The sequence below is a fragment of the Lycium barbarum genome, chromosome 2 (genome assembly GCF_019175385.1).
Source record: "Lycium barbarum isolate Lr01 chromosome 2, ASM1917538v2, whole genome shotgun sequence".
Taxonomy (NCBI): domain Eukaryota; kingdom Viridiplantae; phylum Streptophyta; class Magnoliopsida; order Solanales; family Solanaceae; genus Lycium; species Lycium barbarum.
The window spans coordinates 46,197,941-46,209,969 of NC_083338.1; the positions used below are offsets into that span (position 1 = coordinate 46,197,941).

Below are 12,029 nucleotides of genomic sequence, written 5' to 3' on the forward strand. Positions count from 1 at the left end.
AAAAGCAGTTTGCAATAGTTCAAGATTAAATCACATTTTCTTCTTTGCAGGATTACCAATAAATAAATTTTTTTAAAGAAAAACAAAAGAAAAGCTACAAATATACACTTGAATTCTCGGAACGTCATATGTATTATAATGACTCTAAATAAGGAAACTAAAAAAAGAAATTGACTACTGGTTTTCCCTTTATCAACTACCTTCTCTAGGTTCATAAATTTCTAGGCCTAATCCTTCTAATAGAACCAAAATATTCAAGACACAACCAAACAAATAAAAGCAGCAAATTCGTAACAGAACTAAATAAAAGAGAAAGAAAGAAATAACTCCCTAGCTCTCATTTCATATTCGGCTAGAAGAGAGCGAAGGCAATGGATAATGAGAGATAGGAGCATCGTCTCGCCCCTCTTTATGTTTTCCATTTCTGCTCGGAGGCATAGAGGGCGAGAGAAGATGCAATAAGATGTAAATGCAGGTCTTGAGTTTAGCAGCAGCCATATCGAGTCTCAATGCAAGACTCAAGAATGCTCCCATATGTCATGAAAACAAAGAAGAGAAAAGAATTAGGAAATGAGCAGATTTGATTTGGAAAAAAAATAGACAAGAATAAATTCTTAAATAGCATAGCAGGCAGTGTCCAACAGATGCAGATTGCAAGAGAAATAAGCATGAAAACTTAATTGCAAGCACAAACTAAAATTCAGAGAGTTCAAAGAAGTATTATATAAGTCATTTTAAATATTAGACTTTAACCTTAATTCCACTATCATTTAAATAGACATTGTTTAAATACAAGCCTATGCCATGATTTTAATCGAGGGAACCAGAAACCTTTACATAATAGAAATTCACAGCCCTTCCTATATGATTAACAAACACCTTAAACATGATGTACATATTATGGCTTTAGACTTGTTCGTAAACATATCGTCCATGTTAATAAAGAGAATTCTGGTTCACATATTCAGTGGCTTGAACTCATGGGACTTAAATTTCAAAAATGCTTCAGCCTACTCGACAGAAACAAGATGCAACAGACTTTGAGTAAATGCAAGTCATCAACAAGCATAAAAAAGATTTGACTACAAATTTAAATTAAGGGAAAATCTAGTGAAAAAAGCAAGAATTCTGCAGAGCTAAACACACCAAGATGTCAGCAAAAAGGGATCAAACCTATACTTCTCATCTTCATAGAAAGCTAAAGCAACAGAACAAACAAAACACAAGAGCAGAACCTTGATGGTATCATTTATAAGCTGAATCTCAAACAAACAAGCAACTTCTTTTAATTTGTTAAGGAAGAGAAAGAGTTTCCGGACAAAGCTTTAAGTAAAATCCAATGGTGGTAGCTAACTAATCCTAAGCAGCTAAATACTACTTCCAAATCCAAATCTAACTTTTCGGAGAAAACAAAAACAAGCAAGGGTCAAACAGAACACTATCAAAATTACTTCATGAGTTAAACTAACTCCTTCCGAGAACTTCTATCCAACTGAATATACACAAAGCACATCATATGCTAAACTTGTTCACGTTTATACTATTAGAGTCTAGTACATGACTAAACACTTTAGAAAGAGAGAAAAAAAAAACGAAGGTGGGAAAAGATTACATTCTAACCATTCTCAACATGTGCTTACAAACAAACCAATAACTAGCCACATAGTGCTAAATTAGTCATGAGTAGGAAATTTGGTTCAAACTAATATTTAGCAAGTAATGCATAGCTACTTGAGGCATTTAATCAAGAAAAAAAAAAGAAAGCCAAAGTTTGGTAATTACATTTAAACTCAAGTCAAAACACTCCGGAAAAATGAGATCTTGTTACTAAGGATCAATTTTCCTCAAAATAGCGCATAGAAAGTAGTCTCCGCCTTATTTAGAGAAAAGAAATAAATATAGAAAGCACATGAACTGGGAAACTCATACATTTTTATCCTAATCTAAGCATAAACTTGATTTTTAACTCAGTCACGAAACTGGGCAGAACTTAATTTTAGTAGTGAATCAGTCCATTATAGCAATAAGGGGAAATAAACTAGAACTCGATATTTAGTAACTACTTGAAAACAAATAAGCAAGCCATACGCCCAGAATTATTTGAACTAGAGCAAGATTTAGAGGGCTAATGTTAAACAATTTTGGACCATAACCACAGGGAATACACCATTTGAACTGCGACAGAGAAAAAACTAAAGGCCAGCTATTCAACTGAAGATGAGAATAGGTTCAAACTGAAAAATGGACTGTAAAACTAAAACACATATGCATCCGAAGATTAAATCACATTATCTAACAGCCCATACTTTGAGTATCTTCTTAAACTAAATCGTTTTTTGAACAGATGGAAAGAATACTAAAAGCTATAAATGGTTCATACTTCGCAAGTTCGATGAAAAGAGAAATAAGCTCAATAAAGACACAAAAGATATATGTGTTCACATAAAATCGAAACAAAGCTACGACTAACTCATATTCCTATTGAAATTAGACTACTAAACCTTAACTAATATTCTGGAATCTACATAAAACAAACTAAAAAATATTAAACATAAAGAACAGAACTGAAGTAAAAGGAGAAGGAGAATTATTGACCTTTTTCGGATGCAGCGAACTAGGCTTTTAGGTCACCGATCTAAGGCTCAAACGTCGAATACTTTGAACTCGGAAAACCCTTTAAGTCCGAAATCTTGACAGAAACCGAATGTACCTTTTTTTAGAGTGAAGTTTGGTTTCAACAGTAATTTAAAGTGAGGGGTGATGGCTCCCAAAACAAAACCTCCATCCTAAAATGGATGCAAGACGAATATTTATAACTGCGAGCTAGGGTTTTGGGATGTTTTTTGGGCGGGATTCTTAGAGCATCTGGTTTGAATCTTGAGTCAAAATGCCCGTTTGAAAATTTTGGACGACCTTGTAGACCTTTCATGTGATTTGGTCAGATTTGTGCCCGAAATGGAAGAAGACAGAGTGAAAATATTGGGTGAAGATGACATATACCTCTATATTTCGAATAGTTTTGGTCAAATATGAAAGGGGGAGAGTCCTTCTGTCAGTGGTCACGCCAAGATCTGAAGATTTTTCGCGAAAATGGAAAGGGCAAGCTTCTGCCATTGATGTAGGGTACTGAAGTTTTTTTCTTGAAAGGGAAAAGGGATGAGGGAGACGTTTTGGTTGCATATTTGGGATGAAAGATTAGGTTTGGAAAATGAGTTAAAAAAATGGGTTGGGTCATTGGAATGAATGGGCTCAGACATATTTGGGCTCTCCATTGGGCTAATATAAAGTCTTCTTGGACTAAAAAAAAATACCTTCTTCTTATATTTCTTTGGGCTTTTAAATTTAAATGAAGGATCCATTTTTAATTAATTATATATTAACGCGTGTTAAAATATTACTTAATATAAAAACATGTATTTATTAGTATTCAAATAAAAAATAAAATTATATGATATCGTAATAGTTGCGCGATGAGATTTGTAAAGTTTAAAAGCAAGTAAATTCTATTGTTTAATTGCATAAAATAAATACGATGCGTGTGTGCATAAGACGGTAAATACAAATGTTAAAAGTGATCATGTTGATTATAATATTAAGTGATGGCGATATAATGAAAATCATAATACTAATAGTAATAATAATAATAATAGTAATAATAATGATAATAGGCAATGACTATAGTTGGATAAAAAAAAACGACGGTGTTAATAGAAAGCTAATTAAAATAAAATATAAGCAACTATTCTTTAGTTGTCAAAAAAAAATATTAGGAACGCAAACAAACACTTGAAAGAGAGGCGGGACAAAATTGGGTGTCAACAGGTTGCACCTGAGTTATCTTGGTCACAAGCTGACTACGTACCCCCAAACAAATCCTAAAGAGGGATCAAGTGCTAAACGTAGTTGTTTTACATATACAACAAACTAATTTTCTATTATGAATTATCTATCTTTTGTCATTGTCCAGTAGACTTCCACGAGTTTCCTTCTCTAGTTTCTTCAGATTCTGTATCAATGTTTCAATTGAATCACGAATTTGAGGTTGTGCAGGAATGCTATTTTCTGGTGCGGCCGCTTCTTGAATACTAAATTTCCATTCGGTCTATGTAGAATAGATAAGCAACCAGTTTGCGTCTTCATTGTATTTGCAGTATCGGCTACTTCGGATTAATTCAGCAGAAAAGGATGTTTCAATAGCCTATTGGAAGTCCAACATAAGCTGGAATTCTTGACTAGACACCTTTAACTAAAATGGTTTTTTAGGAGATAGAGAAAGATACAAAACTCTATTATCTATATTTAAATTTCAAATTATATATCTAAGACAAAAAGAAATTTGTTTTATATTCTTAGTTTCACGAAAGGAAGAACTCGGTTAGAATCCTTTTGTATATAGTCTTATCTATTCTGATAATAAAACGCTCTTAGTTCGCTTCGGTAGAACGTGGGTCTCCAAAAGCTGATGTGTATATAAAATACAAAAAATGTTCAAGGAATGGTTGTTGGGTTGCATGACCTACTTCCTATCCTATGCAGCATCCAATTTTTTCCTATAGGATGGAACGCATTACTCTACCTGTTCTATGATAGTGTCTTGCAGAATATAAACAACAGGTAAGTAAAGAACACCGAAATTTTACGTGGAAACCACCAGGCTCACAAGGGCGATAAAAATCACGATCTATACCTCTGTATGATTTTCCCCAAAATTCCAGTACAATGGTGAGCCTCTGTAAATTCAATTTACAATCTTTGTAACTTAGGAACTAACCTCTAATCCTATCTCACTAATCAACCTTTGACTAGCAAGCAACCTTCAAGTTGAGCTCCAACACGAAGTTGAATTTACAATGTTTGTATCTAACTATAATGCTTCTAATAAAGCGGATAAAGATACAACTAGATAAATAACCTAATACAAGTTTTTTAGACTCAAGAACTATAAAATATCAACTCTATTTGAAAGCTTCTTCAAACTTCTTCTTGTATTAGGAATGCATGCATGGATTATGAATATTCTTGATAAATCTTTGATAGCTCGATATTCTGAAATCTCTCTTTGTGGGTGCGCAAACCTTCTTCTTGATAAGACTTGAATATATATATATAGCATTGAGTGCATATCAAGTCGACAAACACAAAACCCTCTTCGAGTAGGCCAATGAGATAAAATAGGGTTTCATACTCTTCTTAGAGGCTCGTTGACAGTCATGTATAGTAGATGTCTTTTGCCTCATCGGCTCATATTTTGGTATATTATTTTGTTAGCCTCGTCGGCTTGTGTATATGTATATGGGCATAGTTGTTGACGTTGATATACATATATATATATATATATATATAAAGGTGTTTTAGCCGTTGAAAATGGCATTATTGATGCATGGAATTGTTAATAGGGCATGTGGCTCACCTAGATATGAATGTGAATGTACGATGATAGGTGCCCGGTGGGTTAGCTCCGGTTGCCCGACATGGCCCTCCGGTTGGGTCATAACAAAAGTGGTATCAGAGCAGTTCCGTCCTAGGGTGTGTCTACGAGCCGTGTCCAGTAAAGTCTTATTTATGGGTGTGTTGCACGCCAGACTTATAAACAGGGGGCTGCCGGCATTTTAGGAATGAATGACCTTCTTTATTCATAAGATCGTGCGATAGAGCCATGATATAAGTATTTCTGTTACCTTTATCGTGTGCTATGTATTTCAGAAATGCCTGTAAAGAGGAAAGCTACAACAGCTCAAAAGGGCAAGACAGTGGCAAAAAAACGGGCTGAAAGAGTTCCGCCAACGGATATAGAGGAAGATGAGTCCCAGAATGCGGCTCAATCTCACTCCTCTCACTCGTTGCCTATTTTTGAAGAGCATGAGGCAGTCTCAACCCCAGCTCCAGCACCGCCAGCTCCTCCACCAGAGGTTTTAGGCCAAGAGATGAAAGAGGCCATTTAATTGTTGACTCAACTGGTTGCCGCTCAGGCCCAAGGGCAGGGTATGGGTCATGGTGATAGGGTGGTTAGTGCAAGGGCCTATGATATTTTTGTCACGACCCAACTCCGTGGGCCGCGACCAGTGCCCTAGCTGGGCACCTATACGTACCCGATACCCAATTTAGCATATTATCAAAATAATGTAATATAATAGCAACATTAGTGGATGCTACAGAATTTAGCAGAAAAGCAGACTTGGCACACAGAAGCCGATAAGGCTGTCATAAAACCAAAACATCCCAAACATATGTACAGAACCCATACAGATGTATCCACAGACCTCTACATAACATATCATAATCATAAGACGGGACAGGGCCCCGTCATACCCTGAACAAAGTACACATCCAGATAGCAGTGACAGATTGTACCAAAAGATGGGCTCTGTAGAAGAGAGCGCCCCAAAATAGCAGAAATGGGATCCTAAACGTGCGGATCAGCAAACCTGTCGTCTGTACCTGCGCGGCATGAAAACGCAGCCCCCGAAGAAAGGGGGTCAGTACGAAATATGTACTGAATATGTAAAGCGGAATCACAGAAGTCAAATCATAATGATTACAGAAAATGGGTACAAAATCCAGAGTGTCAAATGCATATTTCCAAATCAGACAGAATGTGTACAGAAACATATGTCATATCATATCCGATCCCTGCCACGGGACTCGGCAGACAGAACGTGGTCACCCTCCCGACACTGGTGCCACAATACAGAGGAATCAAAAAAGGGGGCGTGGCCCCGTATCATAAAATGTCATATCAGAATGGCCATAACAGATCAGATCAGAATAGGCGGACATGGCACATCATACTCCACAGACCCATGTACGCGTATACCTGCCCCCTCACATCGGGGCGCGGCGAACAATGCAGAGAATTACGCTTGACAACATATCCTGGCCCGGGCTCAGTGTGGGAAACATTGGGACATCCACGAATGGAGTAGTGAGAGACTAATGCAATTTAAAAATATAATAAATGTTTTCAAAGACTCGATGAAGCGTATCAAAGACAAACAAATCCAATGGGGTCGGACGGAATCATAATAAATGTATTTCGGATATCATAATAAATTACAGAAGTATAACTTTCCCGAAGTCATTCCGAGTGTCAGAATAATTTATAATATTTAACAGAATATTTAAAATAATATTCGTTAAGCGATTAGTAGGGTAATTAAAACATTTCTTTCAAAAATCGCTTAAAAAGGAAGCTTTAACACATTAGGGGCAAAACCGTAAATAGCGGGCCCGCCTTGGGACAAACAAGGCGGCGGGCTCAAATTGTGCCCTCTAAGCATATAGTATCACCTAAAAAGGTTATACAAACATTCTATGATTTTCTGAATAATTTAGAGCAAAATTGCATAATTTCAGAAAAAGCGTATCAAAATGGCTCAATTCTACTGAAGGAAAAACTGAAATTTTGTCTTGCGGATTCCGAGGGCCAAGAGGTCCTTCGAGGCCCGGATCCGACCCTAACACACTAGGGGCATGCCAAGGGAAGAATTGGGGTTGCTTTACATACCTTTCGCGCTCCTTAAGCCTTTCCAAACTCACTTCCCGTTTCGTCGAAAAACTGCAATTGGTCAAGTTTACCAATTGTGAATTATTAATGCCATTATTTCAACTTTAAGCATATTTGGCTACCGAAATTTCGGCAGCACTTTCCCTATACATATGACACCCCGAGAATTCAACTCGGCTATAAATCATCAACAACAACCCAAACGACAACAACAATATCAACAATGAACATTAAAAACACAAATATCCTTCAACTAGTCATTTTTCTCACAAGTTGACATAATCTTCAATTCAACCCAACTTTCAACTAAGATCAATAATTTCATATTCAACAACCATCATGATCATCACCATATAGTTCTAGAAACATTTCATATCGTTTTCCTTAAGATATACACTCGATATACATGATATACAATCTTCCGCCAAAATCATAACTTATGCAAAACATCAAATCTTTGGCATACAACTTCATAACAAGTTTCCAACTTCCAAATTCATCAACCATAATCATAATTCACATCTTAACAACTTCATTTCCATAATATCACAAAATTATTCTAAAGTGACATAATCATCTACATTCCAACTTCAACCAAAATTCATTCAACTTTCATTCCCAATATAATTTCCATCATAACCACAACTAGAATGCAACATAAAATTCAAATCATATATGTATACAACATATATACACCCATGGCTACATATATATATACATACCCACTTTGCAAACTTCCTTATTTCCATAATTTCTACTCATTTCCACATACCACAACATAAACAAACCTTCATAATATAAGAAAAAGGAATTGATTCTTACCTTTTTCTACAAACTTCTTCACTTGAACAAGTTGTCAACTTGAAGAAATAAGTGCTCCTTCTTCCAAAACAATTACACCAAGTTGTAGAGGACACTTAATTTAGTAGGAATTCAACAAGAAAATAATTTTAGAGGCAAGATTTTGAGGGGTGATTTTTCTATGGCCAAACCCGAAATGCCCTCTTTTTGTTCTTGTTTTTCTCTTGTTTTTCCTCCTATTCTTTCTCTTGAAAGTTCTATGGAATTTGGATGATTAAGTGGTCTTTTATTCATTGACCACATGACTTAATTCCATGGGCTTGGATCCTTTTTATGGACCATGGCCGAATGGCTCCTCACTTGGGTCTGAATTTTTTTTCATTTTTTTGGGCCAACTCGGTTGGTCCCGAGTTGGGCCTAGCCCACTGACCTTTCGACCTTAAAACGTTCATATCTCCTTGTACCGACGTCACCTGGGAACCCACGACCTATGGATGGAAAGCTAATTCAATTATCTACAACTTCTATTTCAAGGTATTTTCGAAATTCCAAACTTAAAATACAGTTTTTGCCCCCCAAAGTCAGGTCACCCGAAAACGTTTTCTTAAAAATATTCGTTTGGAGGGTTTCCACTTTGATTTGGTCCAAAGGTACTTCATGAGTTGTGTTTAACTTTACATATGTGATTCATATGACTTTTCAGATGTTCCAAAAAAAATCTCGGTATGTGGGCCCCACCCCAGCAGATGCTCCGAGGTTCAAAAATACGGGATATAACATCCTCCCCCCCTTTAGAACATTCGTCCTCGAATGTTAAATTAATCTCATAGGGTTTGAAAATACTTTGGGGGAGTTCATGTTTACAGACATCACATATGACACACGATTGATATTGGAATAAATTAAAGCAGGGATTTAAGGTTACCTGTGGGTATAGAGAACAAATGAGGATATTTCTTCTTCATTTCCTCTTCGGCCTCCCATGTCATTTCCTCCCTATTATCGTTCCGCCACAGTACCTTAACAGAGGCTACATCTTTATTCCGAAGCCTCCTTACCTGACGATCCAAAATAGATACGGGCTGCTCCTCGTACGATAGTTGCTCCGTCACCTGAATATCATCAGCAGGAAATATTCTAGAAGGGTCACCGACACATTTACGAAGCATAGAGACATGAAATACCGGATGTACCGCTTCCAAATCAGATGGCAAATCTAGCTCATAGGCGACATTTCCAGTTTTTCGAACAATCTGATAAGGCCCAATATAACGCGGACTGAGCTTACCCTTTCTGCCGAACCGCATCACGCCTTTCATAGGCGATACCTTCAGGAATACCCAATCGCCTACCTGAAACTCCAACGGTCGACGCCGTTTATCCGCGTATGACTTCTGTCGACTCTGGGCTGCCAACAGTCGCTCCCGAATAAGTTTTACCTTGTCCACGGCCTGCTGGACCATATCTGGGCCAATCAACTCTGACTCGCCAATATCAAACCAGCCAATCGGCGATCTGCATTTCCTGCCATATAGAGCCTCGTACGGAGCCATCTGGATGCTGGAATGGTAACTATTATTATATGCAAACTCAATCAATGGCAAGTGATCATCCCAGCTGCCTCTGAAATCAATAACGCAGGCCCGCAACATATCCCCCAGCGTCTGTATAGTGCGCTCGGCCTGTCCGTCGCTCTGAGGATGAAAGGCCGTGCTCAGACTCACCTGAGTCCCTAGACCCTCCTGAAACGACCTCCAGAAACGCGCCGTAAACTGGGCGCCTCTGTCAGAAATAATAGATATAGGAACTCCGTGAAGCTTCACAATCTCTCTAATATAGAGCCTGGCATAATCCTCGGCGGAATAAGTAGTCCTGACGGGAAGAAAATGGGCTGATTTCGTCAGCCTATCAACAACGACCCAGATGGAATCATACTTCCGTGGAGTGCGAGGCAAACCTGTAATGAAGTCCATATTAATAACCTCCCACTTCTAAGTCGGGATTTCCATCTCCTGCAACAGTCCACCCGGCTTCTGATGCTCAATCTTGACCTGCTGACAATTAGGGCACTGGGCGACGAACTCTGCAATATCCCGCTTCATGCCGTCCCACCAGTATAAGCATCGGAGATCATGGTACATCTTCGTAGACCCAGGATGGACCGAATAGCGAGCATAATGTGCCTCGCTCATAACCTGCTGCCGAAGGCCTGCAATATCAGGTACACACAACCTGCCTCTGTATAACAAAGTACCGTCCGGTGAAAACTCGAACGGAGTCCTCTCCTTATCATAGGTTGTGTCCCTGTACTGAGCTAAGACAGGATCTTCGTATTGACGCCGCTTAATATCGTCCCTGAGGGATGACTCAGAAACCCCTCGAACAGAAATCCGTGTATCTCCAGAATCGGCCAGACGAACCCCGAGACTAGCCAACTGCTGAATATCACGGGCTATCTCTCTCCTGTCTGGCTGTAAATCGGCCAAACTGCCCATAGACTTCCGACTGAGCGCATCGGCAACAACATTAGCCTTACCCGGATGATACAGAATATCCACGTCATAATCTTTCAGAAGCTCCAGCCACTTCCGCTGTCGCAAATTAAGCTCTCTCTGCCTGAAAATATACTGGAGACTCTTATGATCAGTATAGATATCCACATGAACGCCATATAAATAGTGTCTCCATATCTTCAGAGCATGAATTACCGCTGCGAGCTCCAGATCGTGGGTAGGATAATTCTTCTCATGCTTTTTGAGCTGCCGGGAAGCATACGCTATAACTCTGCCGTGCTGCATCAATACACAGCCTAACCCCATACCAGAAGCGTCACAATAAATAACATACCCGTCCGGTCCCTCTGGAAGAGTCAGAATTGGGGCTGTAGTCAGCTTCTCCTTCAGCAACTGGAAGCTCCGTTCACAAGCGTCAGACCACTGGAACTTAGCTCCCTTCTGAGTCAGCCTTGTCAAAGGCGCTGAAATCGAAGCAAACTTCTCCACAAACCTCCTGTAATAACCTGCTAACCCCAGGAAACTGCGTACCTCTGTGGGCGTCGTAGGTCTGGGCCAATTCTTCACGGCCTCAATCTTCTGTGTGTCCACCCGGACACCATCAGCTGCAATAACATGCCCCAAGAAAGCCACTGAAGACAGCCAGAACTCACACTTAGAAAATTTCGCATATAACTTCTGATGCCGGAGTACCCCTAATACCGATCTCAGGTGATCTGCGTGCTCTGCCTCCGACCGAGAATAAACCAGGATATCATCAATGAATACAATCACGAACATATCCAAGAATGGCCTGAATACCCGGTTCATTAAATCCATGAATACTGCGGGGGCATTAGTAAGCCCAAAAGACATAACCCTGAACTCGTAATGCCCATATCGGGTCCGGAAAGCTGTCTTAGGGATATCGGCCTCTCGTACTCGCACCTGGTGGTAACCGGATCGAAGATCTATCTTCGAAAAACACTTAGCGCCCTGCAGCTGATCAAACAAATCATCAATCCTGGGGAGGGGGTATTTATTCTTTATAGTTACCTTATTCAGCTGCCGATAATCAATACACATACGCAGCGACCCGTCCTTCTTACGCACAAATAATACCGGGGCTCCCCAAGGCGAAGTACTGGGTCTGATGAAGCCCTTATCCAACAAATCTTTCAGCTGCTCCTTCAACTCCTTTAATTCTGCAGGCGCCATTCTATACGGAGGAA

The 12,029-nt window shown here is 39.1% G+C and overlaps 1 protein-coding gene across 1 annotated transcript in view; it reads right to left on the bottom strand.

The window, feature by feature from the left end:
- LOC132626458 (uncharacterized) overlaps positions 1–3,336 on the bottom strand; it is a 6,299-nt gene extending 2,963 nt beyond the window's left edge. Inside the window, exon 1 of the mRNA XM_060341332.1 lies at positions 2,596–3,336. The gene's annotated coding sequence lies outside the window, so the exon portion shown is untranslated. The remainder of the gene's footprint in view (positions 1–2,595) is intronic.
- Positions 3,337–12,029: the final 8,693 nt, after the last annotated feature.